Below are 14,497 nucleotides of genomic sequence, written 5' to 3'. Positions count from 1 at the left end.
ACACTGGAAAATCTATTGCATGTCTCTTGATTAAATTTTTAGCATGCACACATTTTCCTTTTAAGAATTTTAAACCATAAAGCAGGTGGGTACATTTCTCATAGGCTTTACATAAAGCTGTATTTTTAAAAAAGAAACAGCAAGACCCTGTTAATACCAATACTTTAAAAGGAATTCTGTATTTCTACGACATCCCCAGTATAGTTTCCACGTGAAGTTCAACTATTTGATATGCTGCAGTCTTGTGCAAGGGAATCCAATACATCTCAGAGCTCTTCCTAAAGGCTACTTCCCAAAAAAACCCCCAAACCTCTCTTGGTTTACAAATGCTAAAAACAGACAAAGTTATTTGGATTTCAAAACAAGATAGTCGAAAGGAGGAGGAGCTCCCTAGCACATTCATCTCTGATTGTTCATGCAACCTATTTTATATTCCTATACGGTGCAGAGTCAACACACTGAGAACTATGCAGGCAGACCATTTCCAGAGCAGTCTAAAATATCTCAGATGAAAGAGAAACTGTCAGCTCAGATGTCAGGACAGCCCAGCTTCCTGGAGACACGGGAGAGGCATGTCGCACCAAAGCAATCTAAATAAAACTGCAGCAGATCTGCTGAGCTTCTGCAGGAAGGATATTTATGCCTAGGGTGGCTCTGCAACCTGCTTCCCACTCTCAAACACATAAATGCAGCAAGAACTTCAGAGCAAAGCCTTCATTTACATCAGCTTGAAGTTTCTCTTTCTGTCCCTCCACGCTTCTGTTCAAAGTCTAAACCGGCCTCGCTCTATTTCCTGCAATCGCGGCTCCGTACGTCACGCAAGCTATTTTGCCTGCGAAATCCCTGCCTCCCAACTTTCTCATTCTTCAGCCCTTAAAGGGAAAAAGTACTCGGCATTTATATAAATACAGCAAAACAGAGCACAAACGTTTCATAGGCTGAGCTTCTTCCAATGAGTTCATCAGCTCAGATCTGGAAAGGGGGGGAGAAGCTTTTCATTTCTCTACTCCTTTCCAGCACAGATCTCTCTCTCTTTATGCAGCAGACACTTCTTAAAAAGGCTCACAAGTCCTACTCTTTTCATTTAACATTTCTTCAGATTTGAGCTTTTGCTGTTGTCGCGCTTTTTCAGCTTCTCCTTAAGAAATAGTTTGCGTTCATAATGTTTAGGAAGCTAAATGTATACTAAGCCCTCTGAAATCATGAAACACATGAGCCATTCTTTGATATCTTAATGCGAGCTGTTGAAAAAACAAAAATTACTCTGCACACCAATGATCCTTAAAAAAAGACACAAAAGTGGCTGCATCATATGCCATTCCTCCTGTGTGTGTTTGTGTGTGTAGGGAAAGATAGTTTATACACAAATTTTAGAAGGCAGCCCTGTTAAAGGGAGGTTTTTAATGCTTGATGTTTTCATTATGTTTTTAGATATGCTGTAAGCTGCTCAGAGCGGCTGGGGAAACCCAGACAGGCAGGGTATTATTATTATTATTATTATTATTATTATTATTATTATACACATCACTTGGGAAGACAGGCAAGCTAAGGTCAGTGTCCTGGAAGAAGCAAAGATCACCAGTGTCAAAGCAATGATTCCTCAACATCAACTTTGTTGGAGTAGTCATGTTGTGCAGATGCCTGATTATTGTCTTCCAAAGCAACTATTCTATTCCCAACTTATGAATGGAAAGTGTAATGCTGGTGGTCAACAAAAGAGGTTTAAAGACTCTCTCAAGGTAAATCTTAAAAAATGTAGTATAAACAACAACAACAACAACAACAACAACTGGGAAACACTGGCCTGCGAGAGCTCTAGTTGGGAGAACAGCCTTCACCAATGGTGTCATGGGCTCTGAAGACACTCAAACTCAGGACGAAAGGGAGAAATGTGCTAAGAGGAAGGCACGATTGGCAAATCCACACCGTGATCAACTACTGCCCGGAAATCTATGTCCCCACTGTGGAAGGACGTGTGGATCCAGAATTGGCCTCCACAGTCACTTACGGACTCATTGTTAAAACCGTGTTTAAGGAAGACAATCTTACTCGGCTACGAGGAAGAGCCAAAGAAGAAGAAGAAGAAGAAGAAGAAGAAGAGTAATTCCTACACAATATATGCAGAGAGCTGCATAAAAATAATGCTGGGTTTCCATACATGTCCACAGGTGGCACAACAGTGTATATTGCCCATCCCTGGCACACACACTGTGTATACTCATGTAGAAAGAGTATTTGCCAATAGCAGCTCATGGAACACATACATATCCTTAATGCTGTTTTTGTCTGTCTGTTTGTTTTTAAGACAGGTTTTAAAGCAGCGGTTTCTGTGTAAGGCACAAGGGCCAAGCAGGAATTTTGAGAGCACAGTGTCTAAAGAAGTAAGAAATAACAGCCTGATTTCATTGACTCCCCCCCCCCCAACCAGCAAAAAAACCCCAACTTGAACAATTTAAAACATTAAGAAAGGCGGGTGGGGTGGGGGTGGGGGAATACTCACAAATAAATACATAATCAAAATATCCCTCTAATAATCACCTTCTAATATTGGAAGTCAGGTGGTGAGTGTCAACCAAAATGGAGCCCAAAGGGGGACTGGCTGATAAAAATGAGAGAGGGATTGGTACGCAGAGGGGAACACACAGGTGTGCAGAAGTATGGGGGGGGGGATTAATACATCTAGACATGATCACCTGTGACCTATGAGATAAAACACAATAATGTTTCTATAAAAGCGGAAATGTTTCGTGAATATCACAGTACAGCAAAGCCGCCTAGGCCAGCTTACGCAAATAAATTTATTTGCATTTTGCAGAGGGCCAAACAGTTGCCCAACCAGCTGTTTCTTTGTTGGTCTAACCAGCAAAACTGCATTCTGGCCAGTAACCGGGACCTTTACCGCACACCCAGAAAATCTTCCCAAAGCAACTTCATCTGCTTCCAGGTTTTTGTCAGTCTCTGGATACAAGGCCATCAGCTCCTTCCTACCATACTAGCTGTGGAGAAGCTGTGGCCTCACAAGGGGTGGGTGAAGGATGACATCATCATCATCATCATCATCATCATTATTATTATTACCCCGCCTATCTGGCTGGGTTTCCCCTGTCACTCTGGACAGCTCCCAACAAAATATTAAAAACATGATAAAATATCAAACATTAAAAACTTCCCTAAACAGGGTCATCTTCAGATGTTTTCTAAAGTAAGATAGTTGTTTATTTCCTGGGAGGGTGTTCCACAGGGAAGGAGCCACCACCAAGAAGGCCCTGTGATGAAAGCGTATTAACAGAAAATAACCACCAGAATCACCACCTCATCCTTCCAAATCCACCCCTTAAAGATGTTACGGAGGAGCTAAGAATTTGAACTCAAGTCATTTGCTCAGTATTAAAAATATATGCTCCCCGGGCTGGGTTGCCACTTAATACGATTGCCTCCACCCTCAGGCTTGTTGCCCACCACCGCGGTGCTCAAGGATTGCCCACAAGAAGATAGCAGGTGGTGGTTACTCGTGAGTAACCAGGCAGGACTCTGACCTGTCTTTTACAGGTTTTATTGTGCAAACTATTTACAGTGCAGATCCACAAAGTTCATGGCCGTCTTAGTCACTTGCAGAATTCGGGAGCGGCCCCTTCTGGCTTCTCCCCCAACGTAAGAACTTTGACACCCCAAACCTCCACCTCCTTGCGTTTCACCTCTCTGTGCAAGCTGGGCGACAGAAGTGGCGTGCGTCCCTCCTGGCCAGCCTGGCTAGGTGAGGCGCTGTTGCTCTCAGCAGCCCCCTTGAGCCCTTTCCTCGTTTGGCTGGCCCCTTCCCTCTCTTCTCCACTGGAGGTGTGGCTTTTCCCACCGCTGGAAGAGGAACTGCTCCTCAGGAGTTTCGGAGGCTCCCTGTATCTCAACGGTGTCCCTGCCTCCCTCCCCTGTTCCGATGGCGGTCCCCTGGCATCCGGCAGTTACTTGACAAAGCTAGAGAGGTTTGGACTCTGGCCTTGGCTAGCTGGCTTGGCTAGAGGACAATGTCCCCAAGGCACCTTGCAAAATTATGCCTCGTGGGACTGTCGAGTGTCAATGTCCACCAATGCAAACCCTGCGGGCATGGAGGGGACCAGAAGAGACACAGAAAAGAGTTCGTTTCTTTCCAAATGGCTTCCTTTCGTAAGAAGCCCTGCTTTTAATTAATGGAGACACACCTGGGGGCTCCAAACTAGCTCTTAAGTGCATGCTTTTCCATCAAAGGTGACGAAGAAATCAAAGCACTTTGGGGGGGCCCATCAAGTCATCTTGACATGAGGGCTCCCCCAATGCTTTGGTCTCTTAAGGGACACACAATGTCAGATCACAAGTAATGTAATGTCAACTGCTAGAGGGGGATAATCACGGTTAATAATAATTATTATTTATACCCCGCCCATCTGGCTGGGTCCCCCCAGCTATTCTGGGCGGCTTCCAACAAAACACTAAAATACAATAACCTATTAAACATTAAAAGCTTCCCTAAACAGAGCTGCCTTTAGATGTCTTCTAAAAGTTTAGTAGTTATTTTTCTCTTTGACATCTGGTGGGAGGGCGTTCCACAGGGTGGGCACCACCACCGAGAAGGCCCTCTGCCTGGTTCCCTGTAACTTGGCTTCTCACAGGAGGGAACTGCCAGAAGGCCCTCGGCGCTGGACCTCAGTGTCCGGGCAGAACGATGGAGGTGGAGACGCTCCTTCAGGTATATTGGACCGAGGCCGTTTAGGGCTTTCAAGGTCAGCACCAACACTTTGAATTGTGCTCGGAAACGTGCTGGGAGCCAGTGTAGGTCTTTTAAGACCAGTGTTATATGGTCTCGGCGGCTGCTCCCAGTCACCAGTCTAGCTGCCACATTCTGGATTAATTGTAGTTTCTGGATCACCAGTAGTAGTCCAAGCGAGAGATAACCAGAGCATGCACCACTATGGCGAGACAGTCCACAGGCAGGTAGGGTCTCAGCCTGCGTACCAGATGGAGTTGGTAAACAGCTGCCCTGGACACAGATTTGACCTGTGCCTCCATGGACAGCTGTGAGTCCAAAATGACTCCCAGGCTGCGCACCTGGTCCTTCAGGGGCACAGTTACTCCATTCAGGACCAGGGAATCCTCCACACCTGCCTGCCTCCTGTCCCCAAAAAACTGCTTCTGTCTTGTCAGGATTCAACCTCAATCTGTTAGTCGCCATCCATCCTCCAACCGCCTCCAGACACTCAAAAGATTACATTTCAAAAGATCTAATTTTAAGGAAAGAACCATATTGTATCATTAAGATTGGCAAATTTAAAATTTAAAAATTAATTTTAAATTTATACAATTTATAACTCCGTTGCATATGCTATACAAAAAGCAGATACTCCTGCAATATTATTCCAGTTCTGGGACTCCTGGGCACTTTTCTTCCCAGGTCCAGAAGAGAATTTCTTTGGCAAAGTATTTTAGGTTATCGAACAACCTTCCTTTATGCTTGAACTGCTGGCAACTTCTCCTGACCTGGAGCAATTTTGGTGCAATGATTGTCAAGTTCTATTTCACTGTTTGCTTTGCTTTGCTTAAGCACTTAAAAGACCATAAAACGGCCTCTTTCTCTCCTACTTAAAGGGTTATTTTTAGCTTCTACCATATTAGGATTAGCTGCACTTGTTATTTTCTTGGAAGGATGCAAACATGGGCTCAGAGATTTCAAGTGCTGAAACTGTGAACGCAGGTACTGAGAGCAAAGAGTTGTGCTGAATGCAGGCATAATAAGCAGTATACCAACATTATGGGATGGAGGGAGGGAGAGAGGAATAGATTCTGAAGCTCTGACAGGGCTCCTCTCAGTTCCTAATATGTAAAATTGTTCTCTGAGATATTTGCAAAAAAGTCCAAAAAGTACTCGTGATAAAGATTAAGTGAGATGTCATTAAAGGTTGGTTCCCCCCTGTAGTGTATGGAGATTTCTCATATATTTATTCTGTAGAACTTTGGGGTAGGATGTAATTTGGGTTTTTGATTTTTAGTTTTAAGTAGATGAGAGATCTTGCCGTTTCTAAATTTACCTTAAATTGTATTTTTGTGCTGCCTGTTTTTTCTTTTTCTTTTAAGAATTGTTTTATCCTCTGAGTGCCATCTTGGGAGGGTCTGAAGGCAGCACAAAACAAATTTATGACATTAATACTCACTTTCCCTCTTCCCCAAACAAGAAAAATCTATTGCTTACATGTAGGCAAGGGAAGGTGTGAAATAGCCGGTACAGAACTTCCTCCGCTTGGCCAAACCAAACAGTCACAGGTAGATATTGGAGTGATCGTTCTGTGATATTATGGCAGTGGAAAAAGCTGTATTGTAACTTTTGAATAAATTGAAACTTTTGTTTTTAAAAAAGGTGCCCAATCAAATAAGGCATATGTAAAAATCAAGTTAATTTGGTTAGTATATCTGAGGTAATAACAATCATCACTCCTCTAACTTTTTTGCATATTCAAACAAGGTTTTGATTTAATTTGATTTAATTTGGTAATTTAATTTGATTTAATTTGGTAATTTGATTTTTGCATATTCAAACAAAGCACGGCCCTCGAGTGTGCAAAAATCTCAAAGAAATGGGTAGGTCTCTTTAGTTAGATGTTTGACATTGATGCATTGTTATCTGAGAGTGCTTCAGGAGTGCCAGTCGCAAAATAAATTTGTGTGTGTGTGTGTGTAAAATAAATATGTTCTGGGAGCTTTTTTGGCTGAAGAGAGGGGTACAATTCCTTTCAATAAATAAATAAAATGGGCCGTGTGGCGTAATGCAAAGAGCCATTCCTAAGATAGCCTTATGCTTTCTGTAGGAAGTCCGCTATCTCCTGCTTGTCTTGTTTGTGGAGAACACACAATACTGATCTTACACACACACGCTACTGCTGTCTATTAGCAACAGAGAACATTCCTCAGTACCAGGGAAAATATGCAAAGGTAGACACTCCACACTGACTCTAATCAGTTGCTTACAAGGTTCCTTCACATTCTGCCCGACAACATTCTTTCTAGGAGGGCCACAGACTTGCTTTTAAAAAAGAAGAACGAAAGCTCGGAGCCTTGGGCACCCGTCCAGGGGAACAGCAGCAAAATGCTCTGCAGGCTCCACAATGCCCCTGGGCACTGGGTTGGCAACCCCTGGTCTAGAGGCACTATTTCGGAGAGGATTAATGAAAAGAAACACACATTGTTCTCACAGTTCTGCATTGCTGAAGCCTTGAGACCTGGCTAGCCACTCTGACTCAGACAAATTTGCCTTCTCTGCTTGCAGAAGACAGAAATCTGGTCAGTACCAACTCTCCAAAGTTCTCAAAACTCTCGCTTTGGCTGGGCCATCAAGAATTGAAAACGGCTTGCTCCGAATGAGTGAGCCAAGATTCATTGTATACCTCGAGGGAAACCTTGACAGTGAGTAAATTCAACCAGTGTACAAGAGCAGCTCTGAAGGAGACCTTAAAATCATCACCTTCCTCCCTCATGGAAACAAACCACAGGAATGGAACAGGCATGGCAAGGGAATATAACCCTTCCAGAAAACCAAATATTCCCGAGACGACAACAACTTCTTCCTGGGAAACGTGGGTGTGTCAAAGAATTCACTCAAACACATTCTGTTGGGAGTTCTGTGCTGGATTTTTTTAAAAAGAGAAGTATTCCAAAAAGAAGGGGGAAAGAGGTTTGTATGAACAGGCAGTAAGTTTGCAATGTGCTCACAAATGATAAGGAGCACCAAGGTGTTCCAGACGTACAATCACATTTGGTTAATTGCATTCCTGTTGAGTGTTCAGAGTCCTGGGCCGCTGCATTTGAGCACCTTCTTATGCCAATAACAAGGTCAGTAATTTTATAATTTCAGAAAATACTCCTCTCCCATTCCCTTTCCCCCTTAAGGTGAACAAACACTCCTCGTTCAGGTTTAGCTATGTCGAAAATGCTTGGTAATTTACAACACAAGCTATTCATTATCGAAGCAATTGCCTGAAAACAACTTACTTTTTTAAAAAAGAAAGAAAAAGAAAATATATCCAGCTTGCTCCCTAGGTTAAGATAGCTCAACCTGCTCTGTTAAACTTGATTTAAAGAACACACTATCTCCTAACACGCGATAATGCCACAGGCAAAGAAAATATAAACTCTTCAAGAATGCCTCAGAACAGAAACATTGAGATGTTTCGCTTAGAGATACCCACCATCTCTCACATACCTTGCTATGTCCAAGCAGAAACGGCACATTAAAGTTGAGAATTAACTCTTTTTTTAGAAAAAAGGTACACGAACATGCAAACATTCATTTAGAGGATGGAAGTTGTGTTAAGTGAGGGGAAAACAGGCTAAAAACAGAGACACGCTCGGCTGTTGCAGAGGTAAATTGGAAATAGGCACTCTCCTATGGCCATTAGTCTAACAGAGTTACTTTGTCCGAGAGAACAGTGCTATCTTTATGTTAAAAGTCGCAGTGAGAAAAGCAACCAGCCAGCATAGGTAGGAGCAGATAATTCTTTGGGGGGGAGGGCAATGAAACAACAGAAGTTAGGAACTTACATTCCCCAAAATTTAAGTCGTTCACCCCCCCCCCAATCTGCCAGTGTTACTTACTTATTCCGTGAAGAGCAGAAAGTTGCCGTGTGTTTTCCTTGCAGGAAGTTTGGCTTGAGGCAGACTTTCCTTAGCTTTGCAGGGAATATGTGCTTCTGACACATAAGCAGGCAAGGAGCCCAAGGCTCGCTGTGGAGAATTTATTTATACTCATTTGGAATTTCCTGACAAAATTCTCCCCTGCCTGCCAGGCTCGGCTAATGGAGCTCCACGGCACAACCTCTCCCGGCTTGTGCAACATCATTCGCTGCACCGTCAAACTTAGACGGCCGCTGTTCAGAAGAGCTGGATTTCAGAAAAACAGCTCTATGGCAGGAGGTCGCATCATGTGAACCACGAAGAGTGGCACTCCTCTGATCATGTCGAACAAGCCAAATCAGACAAGAGGGGAAGAAAAGGCAGCAGGACTCCTCTCGACCTCCTCATTCCTTCCCCTTTTGACCCCACCTCCCATCGCAGGCAAAGAAAGGTTCGCGGAAATAATACGGTCGGGATAATTGTCTCCCTTGTAACCGTACCACAGGCTGCTTTCAAATAATCCTGGTTTCCTTTGCCACATGCAGTCTGTTTTTGCTCCCTTTTGTCCAGCCCAGCTTGCAATTTGGAGGCTAAAAATAAAAGCTTTATTCCGCCTGGGAGGCAGGCAAAAATATTTTGCTGGAGGATGTGGCCAAAAATGAGACAAGTGCGCTTTATAAAGGGGGAGGGAAATTTGTCTGAAATAAAAGGACAACCTTCCCGGAGCTACTCTGTCAAAAAGGCTTCCCTGCACATGCATTTTTTTAGTTTTCAAACATTAAGTTATCAATCTAACCGTGTGCCCAGGTCCAGATATCCGACATTCACAGCACCATAACAAATCATTTACTGGAAAATGTCAACTAAATCTCCTCCATCTTTTCGCCGATATTGCAGATTAGGAAAATATTAACTGATTCGTTTTGTTTTTAGTAGATAATTTCCAGCGTAGGTCAGCTGCTGAGAGAGTCCAAAGTGTAGGGGCTTCGAGAGGTACCCTTATCTCGAGGAAAGTATCAGAATTTGGAAATACGTTTTAGTGACTTTGGTTTGAACTGTTTGCAAAGGAACATTGCGCTCTACACCAAACTCCCGCAGTCAGAAAGAGGGTTCAGGGGTGCAACACAGTTTCACAAGATCAAGCCCCCCCCAACCGTTTCCAAATGATCTGCCAAGAGCTCTGCAGCAACAGCAGCACATTTCTGCACAAACTCCAAGGGTTTAAAGTGGAAATGACCAACGGCGTTGGCATGTTGGCATGACCAACAGCATTCACGTCTCTCCGTCTGAATCAATGGTGTAGATGGCATTGTAGTTATATGGTCTTGGTGGCTGCCCCCAGTCACCCGTCTAGCTGCCGCATTCTGGATTAGTTGTAGTTTCCGGGTCACCTTCAAAGGCAGCCCCACGTAGAGCGCATGGCAGTAGTCCAAGCGAGAGATAACCAGAGTATGCACCACTCTGGCGAGACAGTCCGCAGGCAGGTAGGGTCTCATCCTGCGTACCAGATGGAGCTGGTAGACAGTTGCCCTGGACACAGAATTGGCCTGCGCCTCCATGGACAGCTTTGACTCCAAAATGACTCCTAGGCTGCACACCTGGTCCTTCAGGGGCACAGTTACCCCATTCAGGACCAGGGAGTCCTCCACACCTGCCTGCCCCTGTCCCCCAGAAACAGTGCTTCTGTTTTGTCAGGATTCAACCTCAATCCTGAATCAATGGTGTAGCTGGTAAACCAGCTGGTGCTGGTAATAAGCCCCTCAGGACACAATCTGTGACTAGAGGAGCAAGCTGGGGTCCCTCAGGGCACAAATCTGGTCCTTTAGGGAGTGAACAATCGCACCCGGAGCTGCCATTTTCCTGGCCAACCAGTCTGCTGTGTTTCCTGTCCTAGTCACCTGTTTCTTATCTGGTTTAAGCTCATTTCCCCTATTGCTGTCCATAATTCATTTCAAATAGTTCTTCAAAAATGTGGCTGCTCCACTTGGAGCTGATGACAAAAAGAAAAAGCGCTGGCGTCACCAGTAAACTCCATGCTCCTAGACTGCAGCTCCCAGTCCTTTTTTAAGGCAAGTATTTTCTCATTTCAAATATTTATGAATCATACACAAGGCAGTAAAAATATTAGAAGAGGCCAGTTCAAATTATTTTTCCAGAAATATTTGCGGAAATAAAAGATACTTCAAAATCCATACAATATCTGCATTTAAAAGCTTGGGAGACCAAACTCAACTTGAGGAGCTTCTTAGAACGAGTCGGTTGAAAACTGCTTCCCAGAAAAGGCCACAATGGTACAATACTCTAGCCTGAAAATGGTACTAAAGGGTTGATGGTACTGAAAGAACCAAGAATCTTTTTCTCTGTATTGGCCATCTGGCTGGACAACCAAAGCAGTTCCTGTACTAAAACAAAAATATTCAAAAAATATCCACCGCATTGCTCTCAACCATCTGTTTAGCCTTCTGTATTTTATCTGTGTTGTTTTAATTTGTGTAAACCACCTTGAGTCCTAATATGGGGAAAAAGAGGAATGTTGTTGCAGTTTTTGTTGATAGAATGAGAGTAACAACTATATTTTATATAAAGTTAGGGAGGAAATCAGGTCATTTTTTAGCCAGATGATTATTAAAGTCAATTCATACAGATCACGTCTTTTTATTTTCAGTCTTCTGGGGTCCTGGTTTCGCTCTCAGCCTTTAGGAGTGAGTACTAGGCAGCCAGGTCACCACATCCTACTACCGTTCAAAACAAAAGCAAGGGGAGCAAATAGTTGTTTAGGACAGAAAATCTAATATGCTTGCAATAAACAGATGGTTCGGTGTATAGAGCGGACCCTGTCAATTCTGCCAAAGGGAGGAGAAGAGGTTTTCCAAAGCAGAAGACAAACACAGCAGCGAAATCACTCTCTTTGCCATCTTCCATAAAGTCTAATAAGGGACACATTTCTGGGAACATGCCCACTGGGAAACTATTGAGAGAGAGATTCATGGCACACTTTGAGTGAGATTTTTTCTTTTGGCCACTCATGGCCCTTAGAACGGAACCCTAAACCTGCATATATGGTGTTCTGGTTTTCGAACATTTTTCAGAAGCCGAACATCTGGTGCGGCTGCCGGCTATTGTTTCTAAGGCGCCTGCACCAATCAGAAGCTGTGCCTTGGTTTTTGAACATTTCAGAAGTCAAACAAACTTCTGGAACGCCTTAAGTTTGGTCTTTTTGTTTTTGCTATTTATTTTGTGTTTTTATTTTTGAGGCTTTTTCGGTTCATTTGTTTTTGTGACTGTGTGGAACCCAGTTCAGCTACTGACTGACTGATTGCGCAACTGCGGAAATGGATAAAAGCCCCCCAGCCAAACAATGACTATCATCAGTGCAAGCAAGGATTTTTTTTAATCATCTACAGTACTGTCTTATTAATTTTATAGTACAGTTCATTGATCATTGCTTTCATTTTATGAATCAATGTTCTCGATGGAGAGTAAACTTTAGGTTAAAGTGCTATTTTAGGGGTTGTTTTTAAAAGTCTGGAACGGATTAATCCATTCAGCATTACTTTCTATGGGAAAGCACGCCTTGGTTTTGGAACGCTTTGGTTTTGGAACGGACTTCGGGAACGGATTAAGTTTGAGAACCAAGGGACCACTGTACTTTCATTTCACAGGCACCTTCAAAATCCCTACCTCTCTCATCCTCCTCCACAAAGGTAGGCTCTGCAGTCACAAAATCTTCCACCTTGACACCCACAGGTGGAATGTCCATGCCAAACAAAACCACCGGAAGCCTCCAGGCCAGCCTCAGAGCCACCAGGTAGCAACCGCTGAGTTGGGCAGAAGTAGTTACATAATAAGGCAGTACTAGCTTGTAACCTGTTTACTCCACCTTTCCTCTAAGGAGCTCAGGACAACATTTATGACCTGCCCTTCCCATTAATCCTTACAACAACCCTGTGAAATTGTGGAGGCTGAAATATAGGGAATAGGCGGTGTCCACATGTTATATCCAAAGTGTGTTCTCCCAAATCTTGGCCACCGTAGTAGCTCAAGGGGTTGCTGGGAACTGTAACTCTGTGAGGGGTAAACTACAGTTCCCAGAATCCTCTGAGGGGGAGGTGGCTTTGGCTTTTAAGGTAGAGGGTGCCTGCAGCCTACATATAATACTCTAGGCACTGCACTCTAGGCACTGTGCTTTTTAAATAATTATTGGTTTTTTTAGACCAATTATCTCACTGAAAAATGTTCGGTGTTTTCTTTTCCCACGGAAAATTTTCCATCCCATAAGTGCATTATTAACAATTGCCAATTGCAAGTGCAGTATTAGGCAAGGCTGGTGGTTTCAAAGCTTTAATTAATGTTTTTCAGGGGATTATCTCTAGCAGATACACGAGAGAAGCATATTTCAGGTCAAACATCTATGGTGTACCGAGGCAAAAAACATTAACGGTGGGCAGTTTTTCTAGCCTGGTTTACTATATAGAAGTAAAATAAATGTGTTAAATGATATCGCTCTCATCAGGAAATGTTCCAATGCAAATCATGTTATGCAAAGGAACCCAGTTCAAAGTTCTCCTGAAAATCTGCAGCCCTAAAGGGGTTTCACAACAAAGTGCCATCTCACAATTCATTCACAGCCTCAACAACCGATGCATAAAGGTAAAGGGACCCCTGACCATTAGGTCCAGTCGTGGCCGACTCTGGGGTTGCGGTGCTCATCTCGCTTTACTGGCCAAGGGAGCCAGTGTACACTTTTCAGGTCATGTGGCCAGCATGACTAAGCCGCTTCTGGCAAACCAGAGCAGCACACCGAAACGCTGTTTACCTTCCCGCTGGAGTGGTACCTATTTATCTACTTGCACTTTGACATGCTTTCGAACTGCTAGGTTGGCAGGAGCAGGGACCAAGCAATGGGAGCTCACCCCGTTGCAGGGATTCGAACCGTTGACCTTCTGATCGGCAAGTCCTAGGCTCTGTGGTTTAACCCATAGCACCACCCGCGTCCAAACCAATGCATACCTTAACACACAAAAAAGAACAGTGGAACCTGGATTGTAAAACGCTTCAGAAGCCGAACGTTTCGGCTTTCGAACGCCGAAAACCTGGAAGTGAATGCTTCCATTTTCAAATGCACCTTGGAAGTCAAACGGCTTCTCCATTTTTTCAATGGATTTTGCTGGCTGGCAATTGCGCCTCAGTTGTCGAATGTTTCGGAAGTCGGTCTTCCGGAATGAATTATGTTTGACAACCGAGGTTCCAATGTACAGATAACTAGGCTGTGACAAAAATCGTGAGAACAGAGAGGTGCTAGCATGATCCAGTTGTGCAGTTCACACATAACAGAACCATGATCTCACACAAAAGCTGTATATTTAAAAGCACAGGTGAGCAGGTTATTCTTGAATCCACTCCCTGTAAGAATAGGTGCCAACAAGGAATAGGTGCCAACAAGCAAATACACTTAATATGCAAAATGTACATGAGAAGATTTCATAAATGGGCAATTGATTTCCACACTTAATCTTCCTCTCCCACACAACATCTACTGATCATCAATTTCTCCTGGTGATCTAGAGACCTGGAAAAGGAGAGACCAAGAACTCAAGGTCTATCCATTGAAGGGAGCAGAGAAACAAGACAGGTTGCTTATAGAAGAGTGTGAGGCAAGGAGAACATCCATGGAACTTTGTACGATATAGAGGTCAAGGCAGCTGGAAGAGAAATGCAAAACTTCCTGAAATTCTGATGTCATGGGGAAAACAGGCTTTTAGGGGGGAGTGGGGTTTCATGAAAAACCCATAAATTGCGGGGGGGGGGGGGATGAAAAGCATGCAATGCTTGTTTAGCTCCCTCTACGGCTCAAAAGTCACTGTTACTC

The 14,497-nt window shown here is 43.7% G+C and overlaps 1 protein-coding gene across 7 annotated transcripts in view; it reads right to left on the bottom strand.

Annotated features, from left to right (window-relative positions):
• The window catches only part of KANK1 (KN motif and ankyrin repeat domains 1), a 123,386-nt gene that overhangs the window by 24,431 nt on the left and 84,458 nt on the right, over nt 1-14,497 (bottom strand). Inside the window, exon 1 of one of the 7 annotated variants that reach the window (XM_083419465.1) lies at nt 8,611-9,462. The exons of 5 other annotated variants lie outside the window; for them this stretch is intronic. The gene's annotated coding sequence lies outside the window, so the exon portion shown is untranslated. Of the gene's footprint in view, nt 1-722; nt 824-8,610; nt 9,463-14,497 lie in introns of those variants that run through there. One more of the 7 variants, XM_083419464.1, reaches the window with a different exon arrangement.

Source organism: Podarcis tiliguerta (assembly GCF_965153285.1).
Source record: "Podarcis tiliguerta genome assembly, chromosome: 17".
NCBI lineage: Eukaryota > Metazoa > Chordata > Lepidosauria > Squamata > Lacertidae > Podarcis > Podarcis tiliguerta.
Note: the sequence above shows the minus strand (reverse complement) of the source record. Positions and strands in the feature narration are given on the sequence as shown.